General features: G+C 45.7%; 1 pseudogene; it reads left to right on the top strand.

Moving 5' to 3' along the window:
- On the top strand, window positions 13,002-14,186 carry LOC102186339 (annotated as a pseudogene).

The raw sequence follows: 14,746 nt of genomic DNA, 5'->3' as shown, positions 1-14,746 counted from the left end.
CTCTTCTTGCTATTCTTTGGAACTCTGCATTCAGATGCTTATATCTTTCCTTTTCTCCTTGCTTTTTGCTTCTCTTCTTTTCACAGCTATTTGTAAGGCCTCCCCAGACAGCCACTTTGCTTTTTCGCATTTCTTTTCCATGAGGATGGTCTTGATCCCTGTCTCCTGTACAATGTTACAAACCTCCGTCCATAGTTTATCAGACACTCTGTCTAAAAGATCTAGTCCGTTAAATCTATTTCTCACTTCTACTGTATAATCATAAGGGATTTGATTTAGCTCATACTTGAATGGCTAGTGGTTTTCCCTACTTTCTTCAACTTAAGTCTGAATTTGGCAATAAGGAATTCATGATCTGAGCCACAGTCAGCTCCTGGTCTTGTTTTTGCTGACTGTATAGACTTCACGAAAGGTCAAAAGGTGATACCGCGTGTCCAACTGTTATAGAAGCCATGGCGGCACTCAGAGCAGCACTCAAAGATGAAGAAGATGAAGAAGATGATGAAGATAAACAGCAGGGTTTATTCAGCACTGGTGCAGGCCCAGCGGAGTCACCTCCAAGGGCTGGGCGCCCCCGCTTTGCTCTGGGTATCTTTCATACACCGTAAACGTCCTGCTCAAACAGCTCATATCCCTCCCCTCCCCAGCAGCCCTAATTCCCATGGATGTAAGGAGCAAGCAAGACCACAGAAGTGAAAGTGGTGATTGATGAGCAGCAGCTGTTTAAAAACAAGATAAGGGAAGGGAAAGCTAGTGACTGTCACTTTAATTGGGGGTTTTGATCTCGTTCCTACCTCATCCCCCCCTCTTGATGCTTAGGATGCATCTGCAGCTGTCACAGAACATCATCTTGTGGCACTTGCTGGTATTCCTTTAAAAGCAGCAACTGGGTGGCCATCCTCCGTGGGACAACTGCCTCTATGAACCCTGTTACAGCTCTGATTAGGAGGGATATGAGGCAGAGAATAAGCAGACCTCCAGCAAGTATGCCTATGACCATCCCAATCATTGTTTTAAACCCCGCACGCCAAGAAAACCATCCTCCAAAGAGGCCATCTGAATCCCATCCCTTCCAGGTCTGAACTGAACATGGGCAATCCTCCTGCTATGTTTAGCTATGTCTATCACAGCTTTTCCATTATCATCTGTTTGGAGATAACAGTCAGTTTGACTGAATTTCCCACAGACTCCTCCTTCCTCTGCTAGGAGGTAGTCTAGTGCCAAGTGATTTTTGAATGATGGCAGTTTTCATCTGGGATTGTTGCTGTGCCAGCAGTTCCAAGGCAGCAGCAGTTTCATTGGTTATTATCTGTAGCATCACTTATAGTCAGATTATTCGATTTAGCACATAAATGGGTGTCCTGTATCCCCAACTCCTATCTTGTGCCCTTGTGGCTGGACCATAATATCGAGTATTCACTGAGGAGGCCAGTCATTTTCTGGGTGATGGCCTCCTATCTCTAGAGACCGCCTTTCTCAACATTTTAAGTCATCATAGATTGGGACACCAAGTGTGTCTCCTTGTGAGCCAAGTAGGAGGGAAAAATCTGGCTGAATCATTCCTATGGTGCAGGTTCCTCCCCTCCCTATCTGGATGGGAGTCATGAGTAGGCCCTTCTCCCACAGATCTAAAAGAGACCCTCTAGGGCCGGCCATAAGTCTGGGTTTGTGGATTTAAGATGTTTCCAATATGGGCTAATGCCTGGGATTGCAAGAAGGATTAATGTCAGGTTGGTTTCCTGTACAGTTTTACACTAGAATCCTGGTGGTGGAGTTGAAGGGAATGCAAGTGTGATTTCTATACCCTCCTTTTTGGGGAGCCAAATACCAGCTTGGGGCCCCTGGTCACCACAAAAGGCTCTTACTGGTGTCACTATAGACCAGGGTTCCTCTGCATTTTGTTTTTCTGACCCAGGTGTAACATCCTTTCTCAGCTCAAGCATTTTTTGCCTATCGTCTCTGAGGACAGGGCCAACTCCAAATAGGACCTCCTGCCTGCCTACTAATTGTTTGATCCCATTGCAGTAGCAGAAAGGCGTCCAGTCTGGTGCCCCTCCAGGGCCATGTTTCACTCATCAGAGCTCCTCCACAAACTCAGCAGTTAGTGATACCCAATTCTCAGGTAACCTGCTCGGCTAAATGGATAAAGAGATTATTTTCAACAGTAGGCACTTTTAGTTCATCTTTTAGGGAAGTGAGTTGATCATATAGTCCCTTGAATCCTGGCCCAGGGCTTAATGTCGGTGGGCCAGGGGTGGCTACTAAGGGGTCAGGGTCCAGCCAGATATACTCAATAGGCCATTTTCCTAGGTCGACGTCAGTTTTTGTTTTCTCTTCGCCTAGTTTCCAACAAGTTGCTTGTCCTGGAAACCCATAACATCTTTGGCCATCTATGTTTTGGGCTTTAATTCCTCCCTTCCAACAATGTTTCCCTTCTCTAGTGCGTGTAGTGGCTGAACTATGACATGCGGTCAACTGGTGCTTATAATAAGCAAAGGCACAACAGACCCACCCTTTCTCATAATAGAAAGATTCTATACATTCCAAACAATCATCCTGACTCTCAGATGAGGAGGGGATTTTACAGCTTAACAGAACTATGAGGCAAAAATACGTCATTTTCATATTTAAGTTGATCACAGTAGGAGAAAACTCCAAAAATCAAGACCTATGAAGAAGCAGACAACGCGGAGGGAGAGTTTTTGGATACAAGTCCACTCCGGGGGAGAGAAAGAATAAAGCTTTATTCTGCATAAGATGAACAGGGCGAGCCCCAGTCCAGTTAATACCCAATACATCTGCCTTTGTCAGTCCAGTGGGTTCCTCACGCTTCAGCCATGTGTTGATTGACCAGCTTCCAGTGTGGTCCGAGCAGGGCTTCGGGGTAGCTGTTTCCTTCTTCACAAGATCAAGCCCAGGGGCTCCTCCAGACTGAGGGCTGCTTCCCACTCCCCTCAGCTATTGGTCAGACTTGTAGGTTTGACTCTGGAGTAATGGATCCAAGCGTCTATTCCTGCCACCTTGAGACCAGTGGGAGTAGTTAAGATTATAGAATAGGGCCCTTTCCACAAGGGTTTTAAAGGCTCCTTTTTCCCAATCCTTCACCCATGCTTGGTCCCCTGGTTGGTGGGGATGTACTGCTATGCCTAAGGGTATGGGTATTCTATCAACTCTCCATGTATGTATTTGAGAGATTGTGTGCCATAACCCTTGCAGCTGCCTATGTACGTCCAAGTTCCCCAGTTCTCTGGTGTCTCCCCTTAGGTTGATTAGCTGGGGTGGCCATCCATACAGGATTTCTCATGGTGAAAACCCCATCCCTGCCCAGGGTGGATACCACACCTTTAAGAGGGCCATGGGTAACATGCCTACCCAAGGTAAGCTGTTCCCCTGGCATAGTTTTGCTAGGGTTTGTTTGAGGATTCGATTCTTGCATTCCACTTTCCCTGAGCTCTGGGGCAGGTACTGCTGCTAAGTCACTTCAGTCATGTCCGACTCTGTGTGACCCCATAGATGGCAGTCCATCAGGCTCCCCTGTCCCTGGGATTCTCCAGGCAAGAACACTGGAGTGGGTTGCCATTTCCTTCTCCAATGCACAAAAGTGAAAAGTGAAAGTAAAGTCACTCAGTTGTGTCCGACCCTCAGTGACCCCATGGACTGCAGCCTTCCAGGCTCCTCCATCCAAGGGATTTTCCAGGCAAGAGCACTGGAGTGGGGTGTCATCACCTTCTGCGCTGGGGTAGGTAGGCAGTATGTAATTTCTGCTGAATCTTCAAAGCCCTTGCCGTCTATTGTACTGTCTCAGCTACAAATGCCTGTCCATTGTCTGACTCTATGGTCAGAGGCATTCCACATCTGGGGACAATGTCTCTCAGGAATGCCTTTTTCTTTTGATACCTGGTACCCAGCTTCTATTAACAAGGAGAGGAGGGCCTTTGTTCCTTCTGGGCAGCAAGCCTGTGTTGTCCTGGCCAGCGTGAGGTCATTGATATATTGCAGCAGGACACAGTCTAACTCCTGTCCAGGAAAGTTAGCCAAGTTGACAGTCAAAGCTCTGTTGAAGAGGGTAGAGGAGTTCTTGAACCCCTGAGGAAGCCGCGTCCAAGTGAGCTGTTCCTTGTCTCCCATGTGTGGGTTTTCCCATTCAAAGGCAAATAGCGATTGGCTGACAGGTGCAACCCAGAGGCAGAAGAATGCATCTTTCAGGTCCAAGCAAGTAAACCATTCAGCTGGGGACGGGATCAGTGCTAGTAGGGTGTACAGATTAAGCACTGCCAGATGCAGAGTAATCGCTGCCTCATTCACAGCTCTTAAGTCCTGAACCAGATGGTAGTCATGAGTCCCTGGCTTCTTCACAGGTAGTAATGGGGTGTTCCAGGGTGTTCCAGGGTGACTGGCATTTCATCAGAAGTCTGTGTTGGAGTAGTCTGTCTGAATAAGCCTGGATTCCCAGTCGGGCCTCCCGGGAAATTGGATACTGTTGTAGTTTTACAGGCTGAGCTCCCAGTTTCAGATCAACCAGGATGGGAGCATGGTGTTTTGCCAGACCCAGAGGATTTTCCTCCACCCAAACTAGCGGGCACTCAGTCTCTAATTCATGAGGAACGGTCCCTTCTCCTGGAGGGGAGGAATACAGGTGCCATTCTTCTTCTCTCCTTATAATGAGAGTCGTAATCAAGGAAGAAGGTGGTGGGGCTAGCTTTAGCTGAGCTGATCCATCAGCAGAAAAGGAAATCTGGGCCCCCATCTCTGCAAACAGCTCTCTCGCCAACAAGGGAACGGGGCAGTTGAGCAGGTAGAGGAATTTGTGCATTATCACATGGTCCCCTAGGCGGCACTGTCAGGGACTGCAGAATGGCCTGCGGGTCTGGGCACCTGTGGCCCCGAGGATGGTAGCTTCTTTTCCCGAGAGGGGGCTGTCTGCTGGGTGACCGCTGAATGCTCATCGCTTGTGTCCACCATAAAGTCCATTGGATGGCCCCCTACTTGAATTCTGACCATGGGCTCTCGGGGGCGCAGTTGGAGAGAGCCCGGCGCCCCCAGTCGGATTTTGCTCCAGCTAGCCCAATCAGGTTAGCGCTGGGTGGCTCGGCTTGATATCAGCTCAGGGAGCCTGGGGCTTTGGTTTTCCTCTCAGGGCGCTAGGGCACTCCTTTTCCCAGTGTCCCTTTTCCTTGCAATAGTCACAGTGATCACGGCTGAGGGGAACGCTCCCTTTCGGACCTGGGCCCCTTGCCTTATGGGGCGGTCCCATGGTAGGGGCCTGGGGTGGGGGAGGGCTTTGACAGGGCAGCTGCCAAGAGTGCCGCTTTTTGCTTCATCCTCTTTTCTGCTTCTCGGCGTGCTGTTTGGTTGCGATTGACAGACTTTGTTAGCTATTTCTAGCAGTTCTGTGGCATTTTTACCTGCAGACCCTTCTAACTTCCGTAAATTTTTTCTGGATGTCATATTGGGCCTGTCCTACAAAGGCTGCATTTATCAACCGTTGATATTCAGGGGCTTCAGGATCAAAATGGTGAAGACCCGAAAGGCTTCACAAAGCCTTTTATAGAAATCGGCCAGGCTTTCATCTGGCTTTTGTAGCACCTCACTGGTCTTAGCCATGTTAGTGGGCTTCTTAACCCTGGCTCTTACTCTCTGTAGGAGGGCCTGTCGATACCTCTCCAACTGGTTCATTCCCCTCCCTCAGTATTGGGGCCCAGCAAGGCTCTTCCTCTGGGACATTCTCCCGATCCCACCTCTCTGCGCCTAATTGGCCCCCTGGGGCATTGGCCTGGAGCCACTTCCCAGCCTATGTCATGACTTCGGTGCTCCTCTGTATTGAATAGGGTGAGGAGAAGCTGTTGGCCGGTTCCCCAGGAAGGGTGGTGGATCTGGAAGGCGGATTCTAAGAGATCAACCAGCGCTTGGGGCTTTTCAGAGCAGAGGTGGTGTGATGTTTCCAGTTAAGGGAATCAGTCATGGAAAAAGGCTGGTGGTAGTAAAAAACGGGTCCCCCCTCACGTAGGATCCTATCGGTGGCAAAGTGCTGCAGCCCTTGAGTCTCTCGTAAGGGCATTTGCAGTGCTGGGTCAGCTGCTCCCTGAGCCGACCAGAGGCGCCTACCCATTGGTTCTGGGATGGCTGGCCGAGGGGGCACAGCAGCTTCAGGGACGTCAGGAGGAGAAGGAATGAAAGGCTGTCTGGTAAACGGGGATCTGCTGCTCTGGGTGCAGGAGCCGTGGGGACGTAAGGTGGGGACATTGGAGGCAGCTCTTCAGCCTCTCCCTGGAGGATAGGTGGTTCCTTCTCTTGGCACGAGATCCTTTCCTTTGATTGAACTACTAGGACTTTACACTATCCCTGACCTGCGGCATAGACTCGAACCCAAGAGGGCCCTCACTGGGCAATTTCCAACCATTAATTGATATATAGGAACTGGTCCAGGTGCTGGAGTCTCCCGCTATGACACTACTCGGACAGTGGGTATATCTAAGGTGCTTTCTGGGGGTCAGCGACCCCGAAGGAGGGCTACTCCAGGATACAAAGACTGTAAGGTTTTTCAGGACTCAATTTTACACCATAATCTCCAGGAAAAGTTAAAGTCGCTTAGTCGTGTCTGACTCTTTTCGATCCCCATGGACTGTACAGTCCATGGAATTCTCCAGGCCAGATTACTGGAGTGGGTAGCCTTTCCCTTCTCCAGGGGCTCTTCCCAACCCAGGGATATGAACCCAGGTCTCCCGCATTGCAGGCAGATTCTTTACCAGCTGAGCCACAAGGGAAGCCCAAGAATACTGGAGTGGGTAGCCTATCCCTTCTCCAGCAGATCTTCCCCACCCAGGCAGAGAACTGGGGTCTCCTGCATTGCAGGCAGATTTTTTACCAACTGAGCTATGAGGGAAGCCTGATCCCCAGAAAAATCCTTTCTTAAAATTTCTTACCATACTCTCTAAGATAGTGAGTTTACAAGTCGAGTTGCCCATTATGTGAAAGTTCCCACCCTGAGGTGGTGTCCCACAACAGAACAAAGGGAGACACTCATTTGCATCCATCTGGCTGCTCCCCATACGGAAATTTAGACACCACTTAGCATGGGCAGGTCAATATAAACTCCCAACCCAGACCAGCCTCGCAAGGACCGATTAAATCCCCCCGAGGCTGGCACTGCCCTGAACTGAATGGGCTCATCATGGAACCACGGGTTAGGACCCTCTCAGGCTCCATAGTCCAAAGACGGTGGAGCACTGGCTTTCACTCTGCCCAATCATTCTCCCACACACACCAGAACTGACAGACCACCCGAGGGAACATAGCCTATTCTGAGTGACTCTCTGGTCACTGGGAGGTGATCAGGTGCCTCTTCTGCCATATGGTGGGTCCTAACTCAGGCAGATGTTCCCAGGGCACTCACCCATCTGACCTCCTGTACTGGAACCCGCTTCTGCTCTCCTTCTGAGTCTGTTGGGGAAGCAGCATGGGCCAAGGCCAGCGCGACTGGAGTGAGAATCGGGCTCCAGCAAATGGCCGGGTGGTGCCTATCCGTCTATCACCGGGTCGGCAGCCACAGCTTTCTCTGGTTCCCTGACAATGGTGGTGCAAGGGGCCAATTCGGTTGTCAGCTTCCTGGCCAAAGCAGCAGAAAATATTATAGAAACCATAGTGTCGGAAAGACACAAGAATCACTCAGAGATACAGAACAGCAGGGTTTATTCAGCACTGGTGCAGGCCCAGCAGAGTCACCTCCAAAGGCTGGGAGCCCCGGCTTTGTTCTGGGTATCTTTCCTACACCGTAAACTTCCCACTCAGACAGCTCAGATCCCTCCCCTCCGCAGCAGCCCTAATTCCCATGGATGTAAGGAGCAAGCAAGAGCACAGAAGTGAAAGTGGTGACTGATAAGCAGCAGCTGTTTAAAAACAAGATAAGGGAAAGTAAAGCAAAAGGTTGTTACTTTAATTGGGGGCTTTGATCTTGCTCACAACCATCCCCAGAATCCTTCTCACTGGCATCCATTCTGGCTGAACAATGTGTGCGCCACCAGGAAGGACTCTGAATCAGAATGATTGGCCCAAGACCACCTGGAAACTAATCCCATCACCATAAAACCCGAGACTGCAAGCCACGTGGCAGAGCAGTCTTCCTGGGTTCCCTTACCCTCCTGCTCTCTGCCTAGGCGCCCCTTCCCAATAAAATCTCTTGCTTTGTCAGCACATGTATCTCCTCAGACATTCACTTCTGAGTGTTAGATAAGAGCCCTCTTTCGGGCCCTGGAAGGGCTCCCTCTTTCTGCAACAAATGGCAACTCTGGCAGGGACTCCTGTTTGCTGTGACTGACATCCTAACCACTTAGGGTACTCAGGGACCAGCTTGCTTGGCAATGGATCAGACCCAGCTGCCACAACTGGGACCCTTTTGTCCCTGGTCTCCTCCTGGTGCAGACAACTGGCCAGGGTGCCCAGACCGGGTAAGGAACAAGAGATTTTATTGATCTCTCTCTCCTTCCTTCTCTCTTTCCTCTCCTTAACCCTTCCTATCCTACCCTTTCTTTTTCTAGCCCCCCGATCTTGGATGCAGAAATCTGGTCAAAGGGCCTCAGCCTGAGCTGAGAATTGGAGGCTGATCATCTCTTCTTGGCAGAGACTCGAATTCTGGCTCTGTCCTAGTTTCTGGTTTGAATTCTGGTCTGGTCTGGTTTCTGGCAGGGCCTCCAGTCCTCCCTTCTCTGGAGGCCCAGGGTAACGTCCCCTAATGCCTAGGTAGCCGCAGGTGGCAGGAGATGTCTAGAAGACCACGGCTTTTGCACTTCTCTCCTGCCTTCTCTGCTTTCAACCTGGCTTCCTTCCCTCCCTTTGGAATCTTTGAAGACCTGAGATATTTTCATTTACTCTGTTAGTCGTTGCATCTGAGGTTCTGTGTCTCTATAGGAGGTTTTCTGAGAGACTATAAGCTTCTGTTAAGGGAGGGTCTGATTAAGACTGCCAGGTCTGGGTATGTGTTTTATACTCTGTGATCTGTGTTGTGATTTGCGATGACCATTCTGCTTTGTCAGGCCACCATTTGGTTTAGACCTCCTGCCATTTTGGTAGAACTTGATTTTCATTCCCTGTGCCTTGAGACCAGGGCTCTCAGGAACACTTATCTATAAAATTGTGAATTTTATATTGTAATACCTAATTCATGACTAAGTTTAGAAAATGAAGCTAGATGTTGCATTGTGTCTGTCTGAATATGTGTATGTCTCCATATGTCTTTGTCCCTGGATAATATTTTTGAGATTAATTTGTAGATAAGCTCTATTTAATTGGCTTTAAAAAAGTCAGTGCTTACAAATCAAATAACTCTAAATTAAATTAAATGAATTTCAGGTTCATGTGAACTGAGAAATATTCAGTATTAGATGAATACCTGATAACATAGATATGTCTTTAGAACCATCAATAAGTATAATACTTCTGTTGTACCTAGGTTTACTAGAGGTCAAATAAGACTGTATTCTGTAACAAATTTGTCAACAAGAAATGTACCTCATTGTGTAAAATACTTTAGGGAAACTAAGATGTGTTTTCAATAGAAGAAGGTATGAAAAAAGATACTGAGAAGAGTTATGCATGATCAGGATTTTCTAAAATTGGATTACAATTGGTTGGATAAATGGATTTTCTTAGGAATGACATAGCTGCAAGAGAACTGGTTAGAGCCATCTCGGTCCAAGACGGCGGAGTCGACTTTCTCTAGACCACGAGCCTCCTTATATACGCCCATTGTGACATAACAGCAAGCTAAGTGATACACCCATCAGCACTGACTAAATCTGACCGAATGTTCTAAACCCTTTTGATTGATTTTTTTGACAAAACTTCCTAAATCAAATTCTGTTGAAGTTGTTTTGACCTCTAGCTAACTTTGGGTGGCTTTAGAGGGCACCTAAAACATCCCAGAGAGAGATATTAAACTAATTGTGCTTATTTGGTTGGTTAATTTACATGGGAAATATTATCAAATGAGTAATAAGTCCTCTCAGGTTATAATGTATGGTAAACATTACTAATATAGATATCCTAGAAATTATGTGGCGTTTCTAACATTCTGATATGTCCTGGTATTCTAATGGGAAACCTGATGACTTCACAAAAGTTACAAAAGGACTGAATGAACCAGCGAATATGCTTACAACTTTTATGGTTTCTATCTGAAAAAATTATAGGTTTGAATCTGTGTTTTCCAGGAGTAGGGAAAACTTCCCCTCAAAATAATTATGACAGTAATTTGGTAAAATTATATGTTATAAACAAATTAAAACAATTATATTTTATCTCTATCTGACTCCTTCAGAGACTGGAAAATCTTAGGTTTTCAGTAACTTTATCAGATGAGTTAGGAAGGTTTTCTCACTAACAGGTAGAGAACTCTGAAGGAATTTTTGAGACCTTGAAAAGGGAAGGATTCACCTAGATTTGTTAGGTGAAACCTGTGATAAGCCTTTGGCATGACTTTTCCCAGCCCTGTTTTATTTTAAAAGTTCAATCTGAGAATCTATGAAAATTTCAACAAAACAAAAAGTCTGTAATCATTATGGTTATATAAATCATCAGGCCAAATTTATTGAAAGCAGACCTATTTTGCAAACAAACTAGCCTTAATTTGGTTATTTTTGATAAAAATGAGAGTAATATTAGGGAAGAAAAGATATTTCAATAAATGTTAAATCCAAGTTTGTTAATGGAGGTCTGAATCTAGTAAGACTCATTTCCTGGATAGTTCTTTGCTGTTATGTGATATTAATGTAAAATTTAATTGAATTCCTAAAGAACACCCTAAGTTTGTTTCTGAAGCTTATCTCAGTAATCTATCTTTGCATAAAGATCAGATGCCTCATGAGCTGCACCCAGGACTGGAAAAAGACATAATTTAAGGGGCTATCTCCAACCTGGATGGAAGGACCTTTTTATTAGGTACTCTTAACTAGCTCATGCACAATGAAACTGAAGGGAAATTGACTCTTAGATTAATTCCAACTTCCAAAGGTCCCTACACTGGACTGATCTATAGAGAGGACAACTGACGTGATCTCACCTTAAAACGCTGCTCAAACAGAGGAGAAACTGCACTACACCAGGACAAGAAGACGATGACATCAGAGGTAGACAGCTTGCCCAAGATGTGAATCTGATTCGTATGATCGTTTATAATGTTTTCTTGACTTCTTCAGTTCAGTTCAGTCGCTCAGTCGTGTCTGACTCTTTGCGACCCCATGAATCACAGCACGCCAGGCCTCCCTGTCCATCACCATCTCCCGGAGTTCACTCAGACTCAGGTCCATCAAGTCAGTGATGCCATCCAGCCATCTCATCCTCTGTTGTCCCCTTCTCCTCCTGCCCCCAATCCCTCCCAGCATCAAAGTCTTTTCCAATGAGTCAACTCTTCGCATGAGGTGGCCAAAGTACTGGAGTTTCAGCTTTAGCATCATTCCTTCCAAAGAAATCCCAGGGTTGATCTCCTTCAGAATGGACTGGTTGGATCTCCTTGCAGTCCAAGGGACTCTCAAGAGTCTTCTCCAACACCACAGTTCAAAAGCATTAATTCTTTGGCACTCAGCTTTCTTCACAGTCCAACTCTCATATCCATATATGACCACAGGAAAAACCATAGCCTTGACTAGACGGACCTTTGTTGGCAAAGTAATGTCTCTGCTTTTGAATATACTATCTAGGTTGGTCATCACTTTTCTTCCAAGGAGTAAGGCCTTTGCATATAAATCAAATGCTTTTCTATCATAGCCCTGACCCTATGCTAGTTTTAGAAGTCAATCCAATTGTTGGGTTTGTGGCCAGTTACCTATGTCTAGTTCTGGGTTACCCTGGTGAATTTCTCTACTCCAAGTCTCTAACTGGTTGACCCTGAGAAAATTTACTTAAAAAGAAAAATTATAGTCATATTCATGTCACTATTGATATTACTAGATGGAATCCCCTCACCTGACCAATTAGTAATGCCTGCTCTGACCCTGGCCATAAATTTGAATTTTCTTCTATTATTCAGTCTCAATCAGAGCAGCAAGCAAAGTTTCAGCAAGGAAAAAACCTCCCACCATTATGGGGTAGATTTATATAGATAACACCCGGTCATGGTAATTTAGGTTTAAAGTATCCTCTGTGTTGGAAACAATTAAATCATACTAAGGATAATCAGTCTAGTAACACTAGGAAACTGGGTTATGTGCCTTATAGACAGTGCCAATATATAATTTCCCTGGAAGATAAAGATTCATACAGAATAGACTAAGTCAGATGACCTGGGATATACTGGGCTACATCTAATGGAAGTTTTTAGCTTATAATACTGCTGTCTATGTTACTTGTCTTTCACCAGTTTTACAAAACTGCTGTTTCTTGTACTTCCAAATGTGTGACTGAAGCCTCTGATAAAATAATATATAGTTCCATATGAGATCAATGATGGTAACAGTGTAACTCTAGATATGGGAAGAAGCAACATGAAGGAATGTTTTCCTGGACCAAGAGGCTAGTAAGATAGGTGGTCCAGAGAATTCTAGATACTGTTTTATGGTCTAGTCCAGTAACAGCACATTGAGTGGCCTGTTAACAAAATCGTTGCCAGACCTGAGAATGGACATTCTCAGCATCCTAGCATGAAACGGTCATGAAATGCTCGCCTTAAAATCATGGCCAAGTTTACGACCAAGAAGGGGCTCTGCCAGCTAAACACCGACACTCGTCACCTACCTCTACAAAGATTAAATCATGATCCCTGGCAGCTGCTGATCTTCAACGCCCCTGAAAGGAGTTCAGGGTGGAAATCGGGAATGAGACACTCCGTGCTCTGGAAAAAACTGGCAGAACAGGCCTTCAGATGGTTAGATCTTTCCAGGAGAAGATTTAGTGAGTTCTAATTCTTACATCTTCTCATACCTAGAGAAACACTAACATTGTTAATGGTGACATCTGCTTTGGCTATTAAGGAGAATTTTACGATTAAAAGTCAAAATAAGCCAGGCTCTCCTATGGATCCAATCTGAGGCTTTCACGGGATGCTGAGGCCTCTGGCTGTCACCCTGGATGGCAAAACGGCTCAGCTGCAGTGAGCGCTGGACAGAGAGGAAAGCAACTTTGAAGATTGTCCAATGAGGATTTTATATGACCTTCACTCAGAATTACGGACTCTAAAGGATGATGTCAATAATCTTGATAAAGCAAAGCTTGGAAAGTCAAGAAAGCATGGGTTTCGTAAAGGCAACAAAAATACTGACGAAAAAGAATTCAATGGATATCATGAAAATAAAAGAGGTTTTCCAGAAGTATGGATATACTCCACTTGCCAAGAAAAACTCAGTGGATGAGCAAGCATCGACTCTAAACCAGCATCCAGTGAACGTGAATGTCCTGAGAAGCCTGACGTGAAAGATGATTTCTTGGATTCTGCTGCTCCAAAACTTCTGTTTCTGAGAAGTCACCGCATAGTCCACAGCTTTTTTATTTTGGACTTGAGCGATACATCGTATCCCAAGTTCTGCCAAACCCTCCCCAAGCAGTAAACAACGAGAAGGCAGAGCCAAAAATTTTAACTCCATTTTCCAAACAGTCACTAGTAAACACTTCAAAATGTGCACTAAAGATGGGTGATTTTGAGTTGGTATCTCTGAATACACTATGTGTTTAAATAATGCTCACACAATTGGACTTAAAAGTGTAAAGACTAACAGTGAGACCGTAGAAACAGAACCAGCGCCCAATGATAATGGCTTTGCCACTCCTGGATTCATAACCCAGCTGTTGGGAAAAAAATGGTGCAGAGCACACAGATTCTCCTTTGGCACCTACGTTCTGTACTCCTGGTGTGAAAGTTCTTTCTGCAAAGAGCAGCACAGCTCTGATAGCCACAAATTATCCATCAGCAAAAGCAAACAGTTCATTGAATGATTTGGCAATGAAAGAAAGTACAAATCAGATGAGTGCTTTGAGAATTTTGCAGATCCCTCTTCTACGATTTCTTCTTATGAGAATCTACTCAAAACACCTACACCTCCAGAAGTTACTACGATTCCAGAAGATATTCGCCAGATTTGATCAATATACAACTCAAGCCTAGTGTCTCTGGTAGCCGTTAGAGCAGTGCCACCCAGCAAAGTGTTCCTTCCTCTCATGGAGGACAGAAGGTGCAAGATGCCGGTAACAAAGAAAACTGGTGAAGAAATGATAGTGGATCCATCCTCCCGTTACGGAAACTGAACAGAATGAGATGAAAGCAAACCTGGTCTCACTTGGTTTTTGACATCCCCTACATCATCCCCCTTTTGAAAAACCAACTCATGTTAAAGATGAGTATGGATACTAGTATCATAAAGTGCTTTTTATTAAGTTTGATTTAATCTAGCCTGTCTTGTTGATATGTAGTTCAGCTGCTCCGTTTTGAAAGATCATTACTGTTTCATTGATTTCAAGTTTACTCTGTCTCATGGAACTATGTGGTTTAAGTAATAGTAGGAAGCAGGATAAATCATTTGTGAAATTTGAACACTACTGTTTGCCACTCAAACGAGGCTACCTCAGTCTTCTCGGGGCTGGACAGTTGTTGCTAGAGCTAGGCTTCTTCCTTGGGGCCAGCTCTGCCCACTGTCTCCTCTCATGACTGTCCCAAGTCTTCTACACCTTTTGTTTCAACAATGCTCTTTCAGACACTGTTGTTTATAAAAGACAGCCTAAACTGATATAGGAAAGATGAATTTATAGGCCTGGGTAGCTATACTGA

The sequence above is a fragment of the Capra hircus genome, chromosome 19 (assembly GCF_001704415.2).
Source record: "Capra hircus breed San Clemente chromosome 19, ASM170441v1, whole genome shotgun sequence".
In the NCBI taxonomy this organism is placed as follows: domain Eukaryota; kingdom Metazoa; phylum Chordata; class Mammalia; order Artiodactyla; family Bovidae; genus Capra; species Capra hircus.
The sequence above is the reverse complement of the archived record's forward strand: the minus strand, read 5'-3'. Positions and strand labels throughout refer to the sequence as shown.